General features: G+C 44.2%; 1 pseudogene; it reads left to right on the top strand.

Annotated features, from left to right (window-relative positions):
- The first annotated feature begins 8,529 nt into the window (after positions 1-8,529).
- LOC135278102 (U4 spliceosomal RNA) lies at positions 8,530-8,653 on the top strand (annotated as a pseudogene).
- Positions 8,654-23,245: the final 14,592 nt, after the last annotated feature.

Below are 23,245 nucleotides of genomic sequence, written 5' to 3'. Positions count from 1 at the left end.
ACTGCAACCTACACCTCTGGGGTTTAAGTGATTCTCCTGCCTCAGCCTCCCGAGTAGCTGGGATTACAGGCACATGCCACCATGCCCAGCTAATTTTTTGTATTTTTAGTAAAGACGGGGTTTCACCATGTTGGCCAGGATGGTCTCGATCTCTTGACCTCATGATCCGCCCACCTCATTTTCCCAAAGTGCTGGAATTACAGATGTGAGCCACTGCACCCAGCCCTATCTTTTTGATAGTAGCCATTTTAACAGGGATGTGGTGATACCCCGTCATATTTTTAATTTGCCTTTCCTGGTGACTAGCAATATTGAGCATTTTTTCCTAACAAGTCACTTTTCTTGAGAGGTGTATAGGTGATTTCTAATTTGTTCCAATGCTGTGATAAACATCCTTGTACAGAGTTGTTGTTTACCTGTCCGGTTATTCTCCCAAGACAGTGATTCTCCAAGTGTGTTCCGTGGAGCCCTGGAAATGCCTGAGGGACTTCTGCAGGTGTGAGGCGAAGGCCACGCCTCAGGCTTCAGCCCCTAACACTGCTTCAGCAACTGCAGCTGCACTCCCCTCTGCTCTATTTTGTGTGAAGGAAGAGTTTCACTACGAAACGCAATTGGAAATCAGGTGCTTAGAATACAGTTGAAGAAAAATAAAGTTGTTAGGTAGAAGATGCCCATTTAAAGATCTGATACAGATGATTGACAAATACTATTGCCAAGTATGCCCAAGAATTTCTTTCTTTTTTTTTTTTTTTGAGACAAAGTCTCACTGCAACCTCCTCCTCCTGGGTTCAAGCAATTCTCCTGCCTCAGCCTCCTGAGTAGCTGGGACTACAGGCATGCACCACCATGCCCAGCTAATTTTTGTATTTTTAGTAGAGACAGGGTTTCACTATATTGGCCAGGCTGATCTCGAACTCCTGACCTCATGATCTGCCTGCCTTGGCCTCCTGAAGTGTTGAGATTAGAGGTGTGAGCCACTGCGCCCGGTCTACTTACTTACATTGCTACCAAAAGTATATGTGCCTATATTTCACCACACCAACACTTTTCATTTATGCTGATCTAAAAGCATATATATCATTCCTTTAATTTAGATGTCCTTGACTGGTGATTGTATTAGTATCCTATTTCTGCTATACAAATTACCACAAAGTTATGACTTAACACAAATTTGTTATCTTACAGATCTGGAGGTCAGAAGTCCAAAATGAGTCTTACAAGGCTGAAGTCAGTGTGCTGGCAGGGCGTATTCCTTGCTAGAAGCTCTAGGGGAGAATTTGTTTCCCCTGCCTTTTCCAGCTTCCAGAAGCTGCCAGCATTCCCTGGCTTGTGGCCCCTTTCTCCATCTTCAGAGCACAGCACTCCAACCTCTGCTTCCTTCATCACATCTCTTTCTTTCACTTAGACTCCCCTGACTTTCTGTTTCACTTATAAGAACACTTGTGATTACATGGGGCCGACCCAGATAGTCTAAGATAATCCTCTCATCTCAAAATCCTTAACTGATTACCTGCAAAGTTCTTTTGCCATGTAAGGTAACATATTCACAGTTTTGGAGATAGGATATGGACATCTTGCGAGGGCTATTCCTGCTGTCACAGTAATGACAGAGGACACATTTTCTTTCGTTAGTTGTTAATTTGTAGTTCTTTCATAAATGATCTCTCTGTGTCCTTTGCTCATTTTTCTATTGGCATATTTGTATTTTTCTAGTTGATTTGTTCTAAAATTTTTGTACATTTTGGAGTTGTAAACATGTAACCAAGTACATAGGTTGCAAATACTTTTTGCCACATTTCTAGTTTTCAAACTTTCCTTAGGCTACTAGGTACTACTCCCTTCCAGCTGCCATAATCAAATACTGTAGACTGGATGGTTCTGGGGGCTGGATATCTGAGATTGGAGTGCAAGCATTGTCAGTTTCTAGGTTTCTAGTGAGGGCTCTCTTCCTGACTTGAAGATATCTGCCTTCTCACTATGTCCTCACGAGGGAGGGAGAGAGAGAGAGAGAGAGACAGAGAGAGAGACAGAGAGAGAGACAGAGAGAGAGACAGAGAGACAGAGAGAGAGAGCGAAAGAGAGAGAGAGAGAGAAACCTCTGATGTCTCTGCTTACAAAGACACCAATCCTAGTATTAGGGCCCCACCCTTATGACCTCATCTAACCCTAATTATCTCCCAAAGGACCCAACTCCAAATACCATCAAATTGTGGGTAAAGCCTTTGATATGTGAATTTTGTGAGAACACAAACATTTATTCCATAACGGGTTTTATGGAAGATATTGGATGTTGATGTGCTCAACTCTGTCAATTTTTTGTTTTAATTTATCTATTCTCTGAAACAGGGTCTCATTCTGTCACTCAGCCTGAAGTACAGTGGTGCCATCACGGCTCACTGCAACCTCAACTGCCCAGGCTCAGCAATCCTCCTGCTTTAGCCTCCTGAGTAGCCGGGACCACAGACACATGCTGCCACACCCAGATAATTTTTAAATTTTTTTTGTAGAGACAGGGTCTTGCCACATTGCCCAGGCTGTGTCAATCTTATTTTTGATGCTTTTTGGCTTCAATATGTTTAGCTTAGTAAGACTTCCCTCATCTAAGATTCATGAACATGTACATATACTTTCTTCTTTAATTCTTATATATTTGTTTTATTTTACATCCAAGTTTAAACATTCTGAAATCCAATTTCAGGTGACGTCTGGCTCCTTTTTTACCCAGTTAAACTATTTTGATTACTATTTTATTCTTCTAATAGGTTCTAAGCACTTAAGCCCCTAACCAAAGACTAGAGCCTGGATTTGCCATCATCTGAATGCTGGCCTGTTGTAACTCACTTTATTTCTTCCCTTTGTGTGCTACTTATAGAAAACTAATTTCATCTATCTGGAAAATCCATTCATTCGGTAAAGACCAACAACTAAAGCTAGCTTTTTTTTTTTTTTTTTTTTTAAGGAAACAGTGAGTTTTCTTAATATTTCAGGCTTGAAAAAGTTTCCATGAATAGCAATTTAAGACCAACTCATCTGAGTGTGTACTAAGACTTTCACATTCTTTTGAATCCTAAATTATTTGATCTTCAAAACAAATGGGAAAAAATATTCTACCCATGGAAGAAACCTATTTAGATATTTGAACTTTAAAAAATTTATGCTTCAGCCAGGCACAGTGGATCATACCTGTAATCCCAGCACTTTGGGAGGCCGAGGCAAGCAGATCACCTGAGTTTGGGAGTTTGAGACCAGCCTGGCTAACATGGTGAAACCCCATCTCTACTAAAAATACTCCCCGTCAAAAAAAAAAAAAGATTAGCCAGGCGTGGTGGCACACACCTGTAGTCCCAGTTACTGGAGAGGCTGAAGCAGGAGAATCGCTTGAACCTGGGAGGCGGAGGTTGCAGTGAGCCAAGATGGCACCACTGCACTTCAGACTGGGTGACAGAGCAAGACTCCATCTCAATCAATCAATCCATCCATCAATAAATGTAATGATGAGAAGCCAGAAGAGGAGTGGGTTGATAAAGGAGTGGGCAGAACATGTGTAAGAACACCCTTAGGGAGATGAAAGGAGATGGTAGAGGAAAGACTCCAAGCCAGGGGCCTCTGTGAATTGGCCACAAGACCACGGTGGGGGATCCTGCTGAAGATGCATAAACTTCCTCAAATAAAGATGATGGTCTCTGCTGCCATGTGTCCCTCACCGGCCTCATGATCCCGGCCCCAAATATTGCCAGAATGAGGACTGAGACTATTGTTCCCCTGTGGGAGGGGAGGTTTACATAACTAGGGAGAGTTTGGTGATTGGTGATCATTAAAGAAACAAAAACAATAAAGCCAATTATTAATCCGAGAGAAAACAAAAATTCAAGTTGGGAAAGAGAAGTAATGGCAATATGTTACACGACTCAGTTGTCAATAACATTAATAGATTCATAAAAGGTAAACACTCATGTCAGTTATCAATTTACTGCCGCTCAGCTCCAGATTCACACTGCAGTCTGACCTGTGAAATTCGGGGTCCTTTGACGATTTCTTCTTTGCAGCTGGCATATTGTTAAAAGCATCGTCAGTAGAGGGCGCTGGAGAGACACTGAAGGAAGAAGGGGGTCGCCTCCAACATCCAGGGTTTTGCTGCTTTTCCCTCCTGTAGTTTGGTGGCCGTTGAGGGGTGTGGGGAGGGGAGATCCAGTGACAGCTCCATTAAGATCCAGCAGCAGCGGATGGATAACTTCCCACCCTGTTCCCGCAGCCTTCTCAGGCACGATCCCTAGTGAATCATGCGGGTGCCTCAGCTGGCTTCCCAGCCTGGGCCTGCCAGCCCTCCACAGATGTGTTTACTGCTTGCCCATCCTGGCCATGGTTTTCTACGCATCTGTACCCTGGAGTGGTGTTTTCTTCTTGTCCAGTGGCTGTGACCTAGCTCTGGCCTGGGGCAACCCAGAAGACTTCTGTGCCATCCCAGCCTCAGGGAGAGACATTCCTCCCGTGAATGTCCTTGTGTAGGGAGAAAAGAACCCCCAGAGATTTGTAGTAGAAACAGACTTCTGTTACAGAAGGCAAATTAACCAAAGAAAAGCAAACAGAAGTTTATTCACATATATTCTTTATAATACATGGGAGATGCACAGAGAATGAGTAGTTCTCAACGTGGTGGCTTGGAATTCTGGCATATGTAGCATCTTTAACAAAGAACAGTGCATTTTTAGAAAAGTAACAAGACAAAGGAAAAGGACTTTGAGTTTCTATAGGCAGCAACTTGAGGAAAGGCAAAGAACTGACAGAGAGAGGCCAGTTAGTACAGTTCATTCATAGAAATTCCTCTGGCTTCATCTCCAGGCCAAGAAGGTCTAAAGCTGTCTTCAGTGGTAACCTTTTGTGTTTATTTATGTATTTATTTTTGAGATGGATTCTCACTCTGTCACCTAGGCTAGAGTGCAGTGGCACAATCTTGGCTCACTGTACCTCTGCCTCCCAGGCTTAAGCGATTCTCCTGCCTCAGCCTCCCAGGTAGCTAGGACTACAGGGGACCTAACCATACCAGCTAAATTTTTTTTTTTTTTTTTTTTTGGTATTTTTAGTAGAAACAGGGTTTCACCATATTGACCAGGCTGATCTCGAACTCCTGACCTCAGGTGATCCACCTACCTCAGCCTCCCAAAGTGCTGGAATTACAGGCATGAGCCACCACATCCAGCCCACTGGTAACCTTCAGAGAGCAGGGAAGGATATTGTGATGGTTAATATTAGGTGCCAACTTGATTGGATTGAGGAATGCTAGGGGGCTGGTATTGTTTCTGGGCGCATCTGTGAGAGGGTTGCCAGGAGAGATTGGCATGTGAATCAGTGGATTGGGAGAGGAAGATTCACCCTCAGTGTAGGAGGCACCATCCAATGGCACAGCTAGAACAAAGCAGGTGAGGAAAATGGGCTAACTTTGCTTGCTGAGTCTTTGGGCTCTTTCTTCTTCCACATCGGGTGCTTGCTTTTGCTCCTCCCACCCTTGGACATCAGACTCCAGCTTCTTTAGCCTTCGGACTCCGGGACTTGCCCCAGCGGCTTCCCAGGGTCTCCCAGGCCTTCAGCCACAGACTGAAGCCTGCAGTGTCGGCTTCCCTGGGTTTGAGGCTTTCGGACTTGATCTGAGCCACTACCAGCTTCTCCTTCTCCCCAGCTTGCAAATGGCCTCTCATGGGACTTTGCCTTGTCATCACGTGAGCCAGTCCTCCCCAGTAAACTCTCTTTATGTACACAAACATCCTATTGGGTCTGTCCTCCTGGAGAACCCTGACTCATACGGATGCCTTTTTCTTTATAGATCTATGTTCTGCTTTTAGGCAAATAGAGGGAAATGCAGGGGCGGAAAAGGTGTGATCCTTCCCTCACCCATCACAAGGGTCATGGCCGACAACTCCGGTAACAAAGGTTAACGGGAGAAAAGCATAACACATTTATTTAATTGCAGTTTTACATGACACCGGAGCCTTCAGAAATAAAGCCCCAAACACCCAAGAAAACTGTCTATTTTTATGCTTAAGTCAAATAAAAAATGGACAGGCATGTAGAAATGTGACTAGATAAGGATATGAGCTAGTGATAGTGGATTGAGTTGGGAGACCCAGCAAGGCCCGTATGTTCAGATTCTTCTTGGCCTTTCTGTGCAGCATTCCTTGCTCTGGGGATAGAGCAGGAAGCCTCCGGAATGGGAGTCTTATGACCAACTATTAGGCAAGGCAGCTCGGAGAATGTCTTTATGTCCAGCTCCTACACAGAAACACTGGGAAGGGAAGAGTGATATCTCTCGTTTTAAGGCTTGCTTTGGGTAAGAGGGGGTCTAGTTTCTAATAAACAGCCTTGGGGAAGTGGAATTCTGGTTTCCATGACTTACTTTGGGGAAAAAAAGAGGGGACGAGAGAGAGGAGAACAGAAAAGATCAGAGAGAACTTGCTTCGGAGGCCTTCCAGTCTCCTTTAGATCAAAGCACTCGGGTTGCCAAAGTGCCTACTTCACTGTGTGGTCTTCCCAGCCCCAGCAGAGGACGCAGTGCTTTCGTGCATCTGTCTCTTCTGAATGTCTGCAGCTCAATCATTCCTTATACTTTGGGGAGGCGCACTCTGGTCTCCCACACTTACCCACCTCTCGGCATTCTTTAGAATTCTTTCCCCCTTTGATAGGTAATCCTACACTGTAGTTAATAATTCTTCTTTTTTTCTTTTTTTTTTTTTTTTGAGACAGAGTCTCACTCTGTCACCCAGGTTGGAGTGCAATGTCATGATCTCAGCTCACTACAACCTCTGCCTCCCAAGTTCAAGCAATTATCTTGCCTTAGCCTCCCAAGTAGCTGGGATTACAGGCACATGCCACCACGCCCGGCTAATTTTGTATTTTCAGTAGAGATGGAATTTCTCCATGTATGTCAGGCTGGTCTAGAACTCCAAACCTCAGGTAATCTGCCTGCCTTGGCCTCCCAAAGTGCTGGGATTACAGGTATGAGCCACCGCACCCAGCCAATAATTCTTTATATTAAACTTTCTCTGCACCAATTACTCTGTGGTTTCTGATTACTAGGGCTGAAATAGATAAAGGAGAAGGAAAGAAAGAATGTTACAAAGTTATTGGGAGTAAACAAAAACTAAAATTCTGATTAGACCTTGATCAATACAACATTGAATATGCGTCTAACCAAACTGATGTAATTGTTTCAGGAAGATAGGAAGTCAGAAAGTGTGAATGTGTGTGTGTGAGAGAGAGCACGAGAGAGAGAGAGAGAGAGAGAGAGAGAGAATTGGGCCTTATTTTCCATATTTTCCATAGCAAGAAGTTGACACTATACACCTCAAACTGAAAAATCATAGAATATGGTATTAAATTATTTAGAGATCAGGAAATGGAGTGAGAGGGATCTGCTAACTTTTGTAACAAGCCTTGGATTTGACTCTTTTTTTATTTTTTGAGGCGGAGTTTCACTGTTGTTACCCAGGCTGGAGTGCAATGGCGCGATCTCGGCTCACCGCAACCTCCGCCTCCTGGGTTCAGGCAATTCTCCTGCCTCAGCCTCCTGAGTAGCTGGGATTACAGGCACACACCACCACGCCCAGCTAATTTTTGTATTTTTTTTTTAGTAGAGACGGGGTTTCACCATGTTGACCAGGATGGTCTCGATCTCTTGACCTCGTGATCCACCCGCCTCAGCCTCCCAAAGTGCTGAGATTATAGGCGTGAGCCACCGCGCCTGGCCCTTGACTGTTATGATTATAGATAACTTCAATAAGAATTAAAACTGGGCCAGGCGCAATGGCTCACACTTGTAATCCCAGCACTTTGTGGGGACGAGGCAGGTGGATCACAAGGTCAAGAGATCGAGACCATCCTGGCCAACATGGTGAAACCCCGTCTCTACTAAAAATACAAAAATTAGCTGGGCGTGGTGGCATGCACCTGTAGTCCCAGCTACTCAGGAGACTGAGGCAGGAGAATTACTTGAACCCAGGAGGTGGAGATTGCAATGAGCCGAGATCACCCCACGCACTCCGGCCTGGCGACAGAATGAGACTCTGTCTCAAAAAAAAAAAAAGAATTAAAACTGATAAAAAGAAAATTACTAGGTCTTTGGAAGGCCAAGGCAGAAGGATCACTTGAAGCCAGGAATTCAAGATCAGCCTGGCCAACATACAGAAACCCCATCCCTACTAAAAAATACAAAAAAGTAGCTGGGCGTGGTGGTGCACACTTGTAACCCCAGCTGCTCGGGAGGCTGAGGCATGAAAAATTTGAAACAGAGAGGCAGAGATTGCAGTGAGCCGAGATCATGCCACTGGACTCCAGCCTGGATGACAGAATGAGACTGTCTAAAAAAAGAAAAAAGGAGAGAGAGAAAAAAGAAAATTACTAGGGCTGAAATAAACAAAGGGGAAGGATGGAAAGAACATGACCAAGTTTGGGGAGTAAAACAAGAATAAAATTCTAAGCACCCCCAGCCACTGAATGGACCACCCATTGGCCGAGAAGATCCCACAGAAAACCTGAGGAAGCTTTGTGCAATGGCAGGATCACAGCCAATGAGGTTTACTTGATGGAAAATTCTTCTCAATACCCTGCCATGATGACTTGATATATAGTCAGCATTGGCAATTTTTGACAGTCTCTCCAAAGACTGAACTTTGTTGGTAAACATATATATATATATATATATATAACCTCAGGCACAGTGGCTTACGCCTGTAATCCCAGCACTTTGGGAGGCTGAGGTGGGCAGATCACCTGAGGTTGGGAGTTCGAGACTAGCCTGACCAACGCCTGACCAACATGGAGAAACCCCGTCTCTACTAAAAATACAAAAATTATTTGGGCTTGGTGGCTCACACCTGTTGTCTCAGCTATTCAGGAGGCTGAGGCCGGAGAATCGCTTCAGCTCAGGAGGCGGAGGTTGCAGTGAGCTGAGATTGCACCACTGCACTCCAGCCTGGGAGAGAGAGTGAGACTCTGTTTCAAAAAACAAAACAAAACAAAAAACAAAAAAACCTCAAAAAACTAGTTAAGGCCACGATGGGAAGGGAGGTCAGATATCCTTTGCTACACCCGCCACCCTTCCGAGTTTAGGCAGATGACAAACCAGCATTAACATTGAAAAAGAGATTATGAGACTGACAAAACATTCTCTGTGCAGCAACAAAGTACCAAGGCCCAACCTGATGCTGGTGTGGCATCACATGACAGACAACAGGCTGTAAAGGAAATCAGAGTATTTTACCCCCAAATTTATTGCTTTGACGTATTTTGGAATGGCTCTGTAAAGCCGTCTCTTGGGAAAATTTGCATTCTATAGAGAATCTCCTTCCCTTACCAGGACTTTTTTGGAGAGTCTGATACCTTTTCAGGCCCAGTAAGAGACATATGCCATCTATTCTTTCTGAAGCTGCTTACTTAGAGACTTCATCTCTATAATAAAACCTGGGATTCCACAATCCCCCTTACCTTGACTCAAATATCTCTTTATGCTGACTCAGCTCTTCAGGCAAAGCTTAACTCTCTCAACCAATTGCCAGTGAGAAAATCTTTGAATCCACCTATGACCTGGAAAACTCTTGCTTCCAGATGTCCTGCCTTTCTGGGCTGAATCAATGTATACCTCACATGTGTTGATTTACGTCTTTGCCTGTAACTTCTGCCTCCTTAAAATACATAAAATTAAACTGTAACCCAACCATCTTGGACATGTGTTCTCAGGACCTCCCGAGGCTGCGTCTTGGGTCATGCTCCTCACATTTGGCTCAGAACAAACTTCTTCAACTATTGTACCGAAGTTGGCTTTCTTCATCAACAGGGACATTAAAAGATGTGTCATTGGGATTTTTTTTTTTCAATTAAACACACAATACGTGATCAAACTAATTTCTGCCAAACTAATTGAATGGGATGAGAAAATAGGCCTGTCGCCTCCCACGTTTCTTTCTTCCTTGAAAGAAAGGGCAGGGCTGGAGGAAAGGCATGCCTTTGGTTATCTAGAGCAGCAGTCCCCAGTCTTTTTGGCACCAGGGACCAGTTTTGTGGAAGACAATTTTTCCACCAATGGGTGGTGGCGAAGTAGGGGGGTGGGGCAGATATTTTGGGGATGAAATTGTCCCACTTCAGATCATCAGGTATTAGTTAGAGTCTCATAAAGAGCACACAACCTCGACCCCTCGCATGCGCAGTTTACAATAGGGTTCACACTCCTGTGAGAGTCTAATGCTGCCTCTGATGTGACAGGAGGCAGGGCTCAGGTGGTAACTGGTGATGCTCACTTCCTAACAGGCCACAGTCAGTACCGGTCCTAGGGTGAGGACCCCGACCTAGAGGACCAGGAGGGACAGTGTAGGAGGACCATGGAAATCTACCTCCACTGGGGAGGGAGGTAAGAACTCCCAATAATTGAAAGCAACAGTATTATTTCTGTATTCAAAAGAAAGCCCACTAGTTGCCCTCAGAGGCATCCTCTACTGCCTCTCTAGGGCTCACTCCTCATAGTCAAAGAAACAGCGGCCTAAATGGACTTGAATTCTTAATAAGTGGGCAAAAATCGAAACACCTTGTTTTGTTCTGAGTTGGCAAAAATGCACTTGGTCATTTGAAATACAACATAGGTATTAATGAATTAGCCAATCAATAGGGAGCCAGGAGTATTTGTCAAGAAAAGAAGTCACCTGTAGCTCAACAGAAAGCCAGTTGCCTCATGGGTAGAGCAGGGGAGACTGGAGGGCTGTTGCCCAGAATCTTGAATTGCACAGAGGTGAGGACAAGCAGGAGAGTCTTGGTTGCAGTTTTGGTGCTACAAACAGAGCCAGAGTGTTGCCTGTGTTGAAAATGAATGCAGTGCTATTCATTTTTAGCTGAGTCTCTATTGAAAGGAGAATAAATACAAAAGATATAATAAGCACCCAAGAAAATCTACAGTGGCAATATTCTAATACCAATACAAAAAGGAGCAGGTGACTACGGAACTCCCTGTCCCTTGGCTTTCTTCTTGCTATTATGAAAATATAAACCCCATTGTTTCATGAAAATTGGAGTTCATTTGTGAGTAATATTACTAGCACAATGTCTGGCTTGAAGTAGCATTAAATTGTTACCAGAAAAGGGTCCTGATGAAGACCTCAAGAAAGAGTCCTTGGACCTCACGAAAGAAAGAATTTGAGGGGAATTCATTGAGTAAAGTGAAAGCAAATTTATTAGAAAAGTAAAGAAACAAAAGAATGGTTACTCCAATAGGCAGAGTGCCCCTAAGGGCTGCTGGCTGCCAGTTTTTATGGTTATTTCTCGATCATACGCAAAGGGGTAGATTATTCATGAGTTTTCTGGGAAAGGGGTGGGCAATTCCTGAAACTGAGGATTCCTACCCCTTTTAGACCATAGAGGGTAACCCCCTGACATTGCCATGGCATCTGTAAACTGTCATGGCGCTGGTGGGAGTGTCTTTCAGCATGCTAATGTATTACAATTACCACATAATGAGCAGTGAAGATGACCAGAGGTCACTTTTGTGGCCATCTTGGTTTTGATGGGTTTTGGCCAGTTTCTTTACAGCAGGCTGTTTTATCAGCGAGGTCTTTGTGACCTGTACCTTGCGCCGACCTCCATTTCAGCCTGTGACTTAGAATGACTGACCTCCTGGGAATGCAGCCCAGGAGGTCTTATTTTACCTAGCCCCTGTTAATGATGGCGTCACTCTGCTTCAAACGCCTCTGACAAAATGACTGATAGCATTACTGATTATTTTCATGACTTTTATCATCATTTTAATTATTAGCAGTATTTGAAAGCAGAGTTGCAACCTCAGATGATTCCAGGAGCCAGGGCAGTAACATAAATGTGGCAAGCGTGTCTTCTGGGGACTGTGGAGCCCCCTCCCTGCAGAGCAGCTCCCTGCTGGCTTCAGAGGAGCACGTGAAAATGCTGGTCTCATCATCGTTATCCTCATCCTTACTCTTTTTACAGGAAAAGCCAGAAATCCAGATTTTGATGTGAAATCTCCCAATTTTAAGTGCTGAGGACTAAACCATTTTTATCTGTGGGGAGGATCAGGCCCATAAGCCTTATATACTGTTTTAAAGAAACAACAGGCTGAGTGCGGTGACTCATCCCTGTCTTCCCAGCACTTTGGGAGGCCGAGGCAGGCGGATCACCTGAGGTTAGGAGTTCCCAAGACCGGCCTGGCCAACATGGTGCAACCCCGTCTTTATTAAAAATACAAAAATTAGCCAGGCGTGGTGGCGGGCACTTGTAATCCCAGCCACTTGGGAGGCTGAGGCAGAGAATTGCTTGAACAGGGGAGGTGGAGTTTGCAGTGAGCTGAGATCGTGCCACTGCACTCCAGCCTGGACAACAAGAGCAAGACTCAAAAAACAAACAAACAAACAAAACCAGTCCTCCCGCAGCTAGAGGACCCAGCTTCCTCTTTGGGACACTGCCATCATGGGTCTTAGCATTTCCCCAGTGTCCGCCCAGAGACAGCACACACTGCTTCCTCTGGTTAACTGGTCATCAGGGTTTTGTCAATGCTTTTGCTGGCTGGGGTGAAGCAGGTTATCACGTGCAGGAAGGCAAGGCTCTCGCCAGGGTCCCTCCTGACCTCTTGGTCCCAGGATAATAGAAGGACCATATCAGATGCCCTCTCTTCCTCCCTTTGGGCCCTTTCCTTAACACCCCTCTAAGGCCCTCTATGAGCTATGAGCCCCACCTGAGGAAAGTGGCTGAGACAGCTATTCACACTAAAGTGTTAATGATTAAACAGCTCACCCTTCACAATGGGTGTCTGCATTTTCAAAGAGAACTCTTAGGAAAGAATAGAATTAATTACTACTTCAGGAATTGTAGGGTTCTTGGCACTTCAGAGGAAGGCCTGTGTTTACTTCAAAGTCTTCCTTGGCTTTTCTGGTTATAACAGGAGGGCAAAACCAAACTCGTCTTTGGAGAAGTGAGCAGAATTTCAGCTTTTTTCTTCGGAGGCTGGGTTCAAAAGATTTTGCGGAGCCCGGAGAAGAAGATGCTATTAGACCTCCCTGGTGTTGAGGACTTCTTAAAGGGCAGGCCTTGCAATTTAAGTGTTTGGCCACCAGGTGGTGGAAGTGTGCTGTGACCACGTAATCTGCACCGTGGCAAGAGAAAGGGAGCTCACCTTGTATCAAATTACCTTAAAAATAGAACTCTGACTTCCTTTCCTCGCAGCCATATTCGATCTAGAGTTAATCAAAACGTGTTTGCCTTTCTAGCAATTTCTGGCTAAAAAAGTCTGTGTTGTAACTAAGAGCACCTTTGCTGAAAAATTTCAGCCTCCCGTCTACCCCTGAGAAAGTAGAGTTCCTGTACATAGAAGGTGTAAAAACCTCAGAACACTCCTTTCTCAATGAACTCATCTCTGCCATCTGCCACTTTATTAATTATTGTTATTATTATTTTGAGCTGGAGTTTCGCTCTTGTTGCCCAAGCTGGAGTGCAATGACGTAATCTTGGCTCACCACAACCTCTGCCTCCCGGGTTCAGGTGATTCTCCTGCCTCAGCCTCCCAAGTAGCTGGGATTACAGGCATGCACCACCATGCCCGGCTAATTTTGTATTTTCAGTAGAGACGGGGTTTCTCCACGTTGGTTAGGCTGGTCTCGAACTCCCGACCTCAGGTGATCCACCTGCCTTGGCCTCCCAAACTGCTGGAGTTACAGGCATAAACCACCGTGCCTGGCCTGGCCACTTTATTTCTTTATTTCCCTTTTTCTCTTTACAGGAGTCGAGCGGCCCTTTCCTCTCACTGCTTTCCTATGATGGAAAGCACATGCGGCTTGGACAAGCTCCAGGTTGCACTGATTTATTTATGTATATAGTTGAGCAAAAGTCTAGGAGAAACCTGTCCAGGCAGAGGTGATGGGACCTCCACCAGCGGGGTGGTGGGGACAGGAGAGGCTGAGCTTGCCTCTTCATCCCTAGCTGTGGCTGACAAGTGGACCAGTTTCTCCTTTTTGAAAATTTTCTCACTAGCAATCATTTTACTGAAACTTTCTCTATTTTTCCTAGCTTTTCTTTCCTCTTCCCACCTCCAAGTACAGCCGAGTCTCGTTATTCAAGGTAGTTTTTTCCATGATGGTGCCGCAAACATTGAATTAGTGAATACTGAACTCACAGGGGAACTGAGTTCATCGGGGAAATACAAGTTTAACTTTCTGTGAGCCTCTGCTTACATTCTTGTCAATTGATCAATATGTAACCTTGTTTTTGGTGTGTTTCTATTTAAAGACGCCTTATTTAATACACCGGTTAAGCATCCCTAATCAGTGAAACTTTATTTAATTCACCGGTTAAGCATCCCTAATCTGAAAAATTCAAAATTCAAAACGCTCCAAAATCTGAAACATTTTGAGCATGGACCTGACAGCACCAGTAGAAAATGTCATCTCTGATCTCATGTGATGTGTTGCGGTCGAAACTTTGTTTCATGCTCAAAATTATTAAAGATGTTTTATAAAATTACCTTCAGGCCATGTGTAAAAGGTATATGTAAAACATAAATGAGTTTCACGTTTAGACTTGCGTTCTATCCCCAAGATATCTCATTACGTACAGTCCTGCTTTCCTTAACGACAGGGATATGTTCTGAGAAATCAGTAGGTGATTTTGTTGTGTGAGTGTTGTAGACTGCACTAACACAAACATAGATGGCATAGCCTGCTACACACCTGGGCTAGACAGCGTAGCCTACTGCTCCTGCAAAGCTGTACAGCATGTTACTGTATGGAATACTGTAGGCAGTTGTAACACCGTGCTAAGTATTTGTGTATCTAATAGATCTAAACATAAAAAGGTACATTAAAAATACTGTATTGTGGGCCGGGTGCAGTGGCTCACGCCTGTAATCCCAACACTTTGGAAGGCCAAGGTGGGTGGATCATTTGAGGTCAGGAGTTCCAGACCAACCTGGGCAATATGATGAGACCCTATCTCTACTAAAAATACAAAAATTAGCCAGGCATAGTGGCACGTGCCTGCAATCCCACTACTCAGGATGCTGAGGCAGTTGAATTGCTTGAACCTGGGAGATGGAGGCTGCAGTGAGCTGAGATCACGCCACTGCACTCCAGCCTGAGCAACAAAGTGAGACTCCGTCTCAAAAAAAAAAAAAAAAAAAAACAACCAAGAAAACAAAAAAACTGTATTGTAATCATATGGCACTACCCTTTGGTCCCACCATTGTATATGTGGTCCATTGTTGACTGAAATGTGGTTATTCAACTCGTGATTGTAATTTGAATCCAGGGCTGGTCCTAACTTCAGCAGGCAGAGGACCCCAAACTACAACCATTACCAACTTCAGTTGCAGGTATGTGTAGTCCCACATCATGCAACCTAAATTTTTCACCTATTTGTGCATGTCTGCAATTGACCACAAAACTGCCACAAGTATTGATTTGGGGTTACAAATATGGCAAGTAGGCAAATTTGCTGCAAATACAGAATCCACGAATAACGAAGATCAACTGTACAGATTTACCTAGTGCTCAGGTCGTAGCTGTCTGCATTTTTCTCTCTCTTCTCCCAACAAGATCTCTTTTATACTCACAAAACTCTCATCTCTGGGAATAGTACTTCAAAAAAATTATCGGAATCTGCGACCCTCTGTAGACCAGCAGTTCTCAAAAGTTTGCCCAGGATCCCTCCCTGGAGGGAGTCATCAGACCTTCCCTTTTCCAACGACTTACCTGTGTGAATATGGATTCTCTTCAGAAACTTCGGTGAAATACGAGATGTCATAACAAATCGAGCGCAAAAGATTTGAGAATCCAGCTGGGCATGGTGGTGCATGCCTGTAGTCCCATCTATTCAGGAAACTGAGGCAGGAGGATCACTTTAGCCCAGGAGGCAGAGGTTGCAGTGAGCCGAGATTGCACCGCTGCACTCCAGCCTGGGAGACAGAGCCAGACTCTGTCTCAAAAAAAAAAAAAAATTTGGTAATCCAACTATCTACTCTTCAGCCAAACATTAAAAAGATTTGCAAAAATGTAAAATGATCGCTAAACTTTTTTCAGGAAATATAGTAATATGATTTATGTTAATGTTTAAGAGGTTTGTTACTGTTACTTTTAAACAGATTAATAAACATTATATGTCTCAGATCTAATTGCTAATACAATTAAGATTGATGGATAAACCCATTTAATCAAAAGTTTTTTGGGGGCTGCCGGGCACAGTGGCAAATGCCTGTAATCCCAGCACTTTGGGAGGCCAAGGCAGGAGGATCACGAGGTCAGGAGTTCAAGACCAGCCTGGCCAACATGGTGAAACCCTGTCTGTACTAAAAGTACAAAAGTTAGCTGAGTGTGGTGACACATGCCTGTAATCCCATTTACTCGGGAGGCTAAGGTGGCTGAATCACTGGAACCTGGGAGGTGGAGGTTGCAGTGAGCAGAGATCTTGTCACTGCACTCCAGCTTGGGTGACAGAGTAAGACCCTGTTTCAAAAAAAAAAAAGTTATCTGGATACTCATACTTAATAATTTTTAAGAGTATAAGAGTCCTGAGACCAAAAGTTTGAGAACCACCACTCTATACCTATAATCACATTTTTTTTTTTTTTTTTCTGAGACGGAGTTACGCTCTTGTTACCCAGGCTGGAGTGCAATGGTGCGATCTCGGCTCACCGCAACCTCTGCCTCCTGGGTTCAGGCAATTCTCCTGCCTCAGCCTTCTGAGTAGCTGGGATTACAGGCACGCACCACCATGCCCAGCTAATTTTTTGTATTAGTAGAGACTGGGTTTCACCATGTTGACCAGGATGGTCTCGATCTCTTGACCTCGTGATCCACCCGCCTCGGCCTCCCAAAGTGCTGGGATTACAGGCTTGAGCCACCGCGCCCGGCCACCTATAATCACATTTTCATTAGCGTGCCTGATGCTTACACTTGGATGCCACATCAGCATCTTAACTCACTTTGACTAAAGTATACTTATCAGTTCCCTCACCCTTGAACCACTCCCCCTCTTGATACCTGATATCTGAATATTTTTCTGAGACAGAGTCTCTCTCTGTCACCGAGCCTGGAGTGCAGTGGTGCTATCTCATCTCACTACAACCTCTACCTCCTGGGTTCAAACAATTCTCCGCCTCAGCCTCCCGAGTAGCTGGGATTATAGGCACTCACCACCTTGCCCAGCTAACTTTTGCATTTTCAGTAGAGATGGGGTTTCACCATGTTGGCCAGGCTGGTCTTGAACTCCTGACCTCAGGCGATCTGCCCGCCTTGGCCTCCCAGAGTACTGAGATGACAGGCATGAGCCACTGCAGTTGGCCGTGGCATCGTGATTCCCCGAGTCATCTAGGCCCAAATCCCAGTCCTCTCTTACTTCCCCTGACTCTGAATTCCCAACACTTCTTCTTGGGGATTTCTGTAGAATCTAGCTCTTCCTTCCCCTTCCTACTCCACTTGCCTCTCAGGGATCAAGCTAGAGGACTATCCTGCGTCTCTGCTCATCGAGCTCCTGGTGCTCAGCCGGCAGCCACCCACCACACAGGCACCGCCAGGCCAGGCTCCCACTCAAGCTCCAGCAGGAGGAAGTCCAGGGCCTCAGTCCAGTACCTGAACGCCAACCTTTGCAGCAGTGCCTCGCCATTTTCTTACCAGACTTGCATTCTTCCCTCAAGGAGAGAAAGATAATGGCAAGGATGGTGGTAGAAGGGCAGCAGGGATGGGGAGGCAGGTAGCTTCACCCTACAGGCCAGATAGTTCTGTGTCTCTGTCTCAGCTCTGCCAAGACAAACTTTTACGAGTGCAGCAGGTACGAACGTTTCCCATCTACAAACTTAGATAACTAGAAGATTCCCCCTTCCCTCGTTTTTCCCCTCGGATGAGTTATAAAGCTTGCAGGATTTGGGCAACAGCATGGCATTGGTGGGGAAAGGCAAGCTCTCCTTGGTTCTGCTCTGTCCTGTGCTGGCCTCTGCTGCCCTGTGCAGGGTGCCCCACTGGCGTCTCCAGTCCTGACTCCCTGGAAAGGCCTCCTGCAGCCTTTGCCTTCAGAAAGGTCGCAGTGCACGTAGGCTGTCCCACCTTGGCGGCTGGTTGCTGATGGTTTTATTACCAGTGATAACAATAGCTCATATTGATTGCACTATGTGCCAGTCTTCATGCTGGGGACTTTTTAGGTTTCATCTCATTTAGTTGTCACAGGAACCCTAGGAGATAGGTGGTAATCCTAGCTCTATTTTAAAGATAAGGCTCAGAGAACATAAGTAACTCTGCCCAAATTAACAGCTAAGTGGTACAGCTGGACCCTAAGCCTAGAGTCCAATGTTTATACTCCTTAGCCACTCACTACAAAATGCTTCCTCTTCTGGGGAGACCCTGGAGTCCTTCCTTCTCACCACTTTGCTTAGATGACTCTTGTGTCCTTGTGCTGGTCAGGGGCTAAAATTAAGTTAGTTGTGTGTACTCTGCTATACTTTCATCAACCATTAATTTTTCCGTCAACCAGGGTGGAGAGAAAAAGCAGACTAGCATCTTCCCTCGGGAAGGTCACATCAGACCGTGCTGAGTGGTTTGCTCAGAGGTGCTTCAGCATTGCCAGGGCGGATGTTGTCTGACCATTGCAAACAAAGAACACCTCTGTCATTGCTAAAGGTCACCAAGGCTATCAGTTAGCCCAGCTAAGAGCCAAGGGAATGACTGTGTTGACCTGGCCTGAGGCTTCTGGGGGAGTCCTTGAGACCTTTCCCAATAGCCACTGCCCTCAGAGGGAAACCCCAGTCTGCCAAAGGTAGGTGATGAATGAGAATCACCAGAACTTATCACTCTAGCTGCTCCAAAGCAGAAATAGAGTGGAAGAGGGAAGGGGAAGGGGGAAGGAGAGAGTAAGGCAGAGTGCTGGCCCCAGGCAAGCCATCTGCGTTCCTGACGAAAGCTCTTGGTGACACTACCATGGCTGCTTTATGTTAAAAATGTCATCCAGTTAGGAGTCCTGTCTCTCAAAGTTTTGTGCCAACTTCACCCAAAGGTTACCTATTGTCAAAGAGAGCCCAGGTGGAAAGTGAGGTCGGAGAAATCCTGGTAGCTGATTTCATTCTGGTTTAGCTGGTTTCTGTTTAAGTAAATAAATAGTGATAACGCTCAATTGTTCTCCAAAAGGCAGAAAAGTATATCCTGTCAGCCCAAAGTGATAGCAGACTTTTGTTGTGTTTTTGTTTGTTTGTTTAGTTGTTTTTGTTTTTGTTTTGAGATGGAATTTCACTCTTGTTACCCAGGCTAAAGTGCAATGGTGCAATCTCGGCTCTCTGCGACCTCTGCCCCCTGGGTTCAAGTGATTCTCCTGCTTCAGCCTCCGGAGTAGGTGGGATGACAGTCACCTGCCACCACGTCAGGCTAATTTTTTGCATTTTTAGTAGAGATGGGGTTTCACCATGTTGGCCAGGCTGGTCTTGAGCTCCTGACCTCAGATGATCTGCCCACCTCAGCCTCCCAAAGTGCTGGGACTACAGGCGTGAGCCACTGCATCTAGCCAATAGCAGACTTTAATATAAACAGGATAGTTCCACGTCTTCTAAAGATAGAATCAAGAGAAGCAAAGGTGGAGTTCAGGTATCTGGAAAGGGGCTGGTGAAAGTGGATGTAAGAGATGAATGATCTGGTGGTCAAGGCTTAAGAATCCACACTGATCAATCTGGCAGGCTCTTATTAAAGCATAACAATGAAGAAACAGGAAGTTCTCAAATAATTGCAAACACTGGTTATCACTTGGGGCTCTTTGGTTGCAAACAACAGAAATGAACACTGTATAACTAAAGACAAAAGGAAATGTATTGAAAGGCCACAGAGTAGCCCAGAGAATCACAGGAAAAGGCCTCAGTGAGGACAGGAACTGGGGTGGCTCCAGAGATCTAGGGAGCAAGAACTAATGGGCAGCCCTGCCCTTTGGAATGAACCTGTTTTGCCATTTGGGATCCTTGTGTCACACGGCTCAAGATCTCATTTTGATAGGGCAAGATTCTCATTGCTTAGTTCAGATCATGTGCTCATTTGATCAGGGATCAGGCACTTTGAAGTTTGCAAGGGACAGTGCTTGTGTCTCAATGGAAAATAGATGGAGATATGGATGTTGTGCAAGGGATGTTTACAAGTAGTATTTAACAACCTGGGCTTTCCCCAGAGGGGTACAAGTAGCCTCAAGCCGAAATGAATTATATGGCAGCATTGATCATCAGAACTGAGACTGGAAATATTCGAAACAGAAATAAAGTGGCACTGAAAGAAAGAAATGGGAGGCAATGTCAAAAGAGTAACTTGAAGAATGAGTTATGTGGAAGTGGGATTTGGGGCAGTTACTCCTCTCCTGCTCACTGCTGTTTAGAGTTTCCTCTGTACAATTTGGGGGAAATGCCCCACTTCGCTATACTCAAGGGAAGGCACTGGTGCTATCCATAGATAATAGAAAGAAATGAATAGGCCGGGCATGGTGGCTCACACCTGTGATCCCAGCATTTTGAGAGGCCAAGGCAGGAGGATTGCTTGAGGCCAGGAGTTCAAGACTACCTTGCCAATATAGCAAGGCCCCATCCCTATTTTTTTAATTATAAAAAAGAAAGAAATGAATAGAACAAATTTACCAAGTCAAAATTTGAGCCAAAGCATAAGAGCTAGCCTTAGATATCTAAGGAAAAAAGAAATAAATTTCTTAGATACATAGTCCCTCTTTAATCTTGTACATACTCTTTAAAGTATACAACTCCATATAAGAAGAAAATAAAGTTGAGGCTTCTAATGAAGTTAAGAAAAATAAGGTCATATTAGAGATCAAATATTCAGAAAAGTCACATACACATATGCAAACTCTTGTGATGAATTAACAAGTCAGAAAGAAAAAAAATGAATAACAGAGATATTCACAGAAAATGAAGAGAGGTGGTCACAATGCTGAGAAAGACTCACAGGCAAGCCTAGAAACCAAAAAGGCTGAGCCGAGAAAACATTTAAAATCAAGACCAAAGTCTACAATGCACAAAGGCAAACATGTCCTCACATAGAAGGCGGGAGGAACTCCTTGATTAATTCACTTAACAAATAGGTACTGAGCTCCAACTGCATTCTAGATGCTATGTCAAGTCTCAAGGAGACATGGCTATTAGTTCATGCCTTAGTCTGTGCAGTGATAACAGAATACCAGAGACCAGGTGATTTATAAATAACAAAAGTTTATTTGGTTTACAGTTCTGGAGGCTGGGAAGTCCAAGAGCATAGTGCTGGCATCTGGCAAGGGCCTTCATGCTGTGTCATCCCATGACAGAAATAAGATGGTCAAGAGAGCAAGACAGAGTGACAGAGAAGGGGGCTGAACTCTTACTTTTAACAGAAACTCATTCCCTTGATAACTAACCAACTTCTGCAATAATGGCATTAATCCTTTCACCTCTCAACATATTAATCCAGTCACCACTCAAAGATCTCACCTCTCAACAAGGTTGCATTGGGGATTAAGTTTCCAGCACACGAACTTTGAAGGACTCATTCAAACCATGATTCATGGATTCTACATTTCCTGCTACCTTACTCTCTCATACTGAAATTCTTTACAGACCTAACAACAAAAATTTGGGGCTATAATGTTCACCAAGTTTTTAAAAATTATTTTTTATGTAGCTGCTTGAGTTTATCACTTTAAAAATAAACACAAAAAATGAAAATACAGTATAAACTTCATATTATTTTACACCAGTTTTAACATTTCTTTCTAATTAAATAAAACCTTTGAAGTTTATCAGCTCCTTTTATTCCTTCAACAGCAAAGATATAATCCATACTTAAGAGATCATGCTTCTATCATGCTTCTATCATGGTAATAAAATTTTAAAAAATTATTTAACATATTGCCCTACTCACTTGGAAAAATAAAACATGAAGTAGGTTCAAAATTCAGAAAGATCGAGGCTGTTACTGCAGGTTGTTTTTGGAGAGAAGGAATAGGTTAAGAAATTTTCTGGATTTTGTCCAGGTCAGATTTAGTTCAAGCTTCAAAGAGAGAACAATATTGTTATTTGAGTTCAGTTTCAATTCAAATTAAAATATCAGTTTCCTACTTTGGGTTCATTTCAACTCCCTGCTGAGAGCTGAGAATGTCATTTGGTGGAAGGAAAGATGCCAGAGCAATTATTTTTTAACTCATTTTGTTAGTCACCTCACCCCACTGAGTGTAGCTGGCAGCTCCCGGATTCACAGAGCATCGAGGCACAATGGAATCCTCCAGTCCACCTTGCACCCTTTGGGGAGCATGTACTCTCCTCCAGTGAGAGGCAGGAAGGATGCCTTGGATGTAGGGCTAGTGTCTGATGGGGCCCTTGTCTGTGGGTTGGCTGGCGGTGAGAAGGCTTAGCAACCAGAAGGTGGACTGTGGGAAAGGGATGCTTAGCATCAAGAAGGCATTCAGGGCCATGAGACAGACTCAGTCCTACACAGGAAGGAAAGTCAAGACAGGCATGAAGATGCTTGGCCCCCCTCTCCTAAATTCTATCATTCAATTCCCCCTCCACAGGCTTTACCAGTTTCTTATCTGCCCTTTCAGAAATAGTCCATACACATGAACTTTAAAATCAGTTTATCAAGAGCTACCAAAAAATCCAATTAAAATCTGGATTAGGAGTGAATTAAATTTATTGATTAATTTTTTAAAAACCGACATCTAGACAGTAACAAGTTTTCTCATTCAGCAGCTAGAATATCTTTCCCCTTCTTTTGGTCTTTTTTTAATGTCTTTCAATAAACTTTGATAATTTTAGATCCTTTATAATTATAGAGCTTCCATATTTCTGATAGTACTTATGCCTAAGTATTTTGTATTTTTTGTAGTATTCTGATAGATTTTGTGTCTTTTTTATTAATATAATCATTCCTCATCTTATTATCTTGCATTTTGTATCTGGACGATAATATGATTTACAAATAGTGACAGTTGATTCCTTCCTTTCCATCCCATCCTTTTTTTTTTTTTTTTTTTTTTGAGACAGGGTCTCACTTTGTCGCCCAGGCTGGAGTACAATGGCACAATCTCAGCTCACTGCAACCTCCACCTCCTGGATTCAACAATTCTCTTGTCTCAACCTCTGAAGTAGGTAGGATTACAGGCACCCACCATCATAGCCGGCTAACTTTTGTATTTTTTGGTAGAAATGGGGTTTCACCACGTTGGCCAGGCTGGTCTCAAACTCCTGGCCTCAACTGATCTGCCTGCCTTGGCCTCCCAA

The sequence above is a fragment of the Aotus nancymaae genome, unplaced genomic scaffold, assembly GCF_030222135.1.
Source record: "Aotus nancymaae isolate 86718 unplaced genomic scaffold, 86718_ANA_hifiasm-v0.15.2.pri h1tg000036l, whole genome shotgun sequence".
NCBI classification, from domain to species: domain Eukaryota; kingdom Metazoa; phylum Chordata; class Mammalia; order Primates; family Aotidae; genus Aotus; species Aotus nancymaae.
This window is presented reverse-complemented; position numbering and strand designations above follow the sequence as displayed.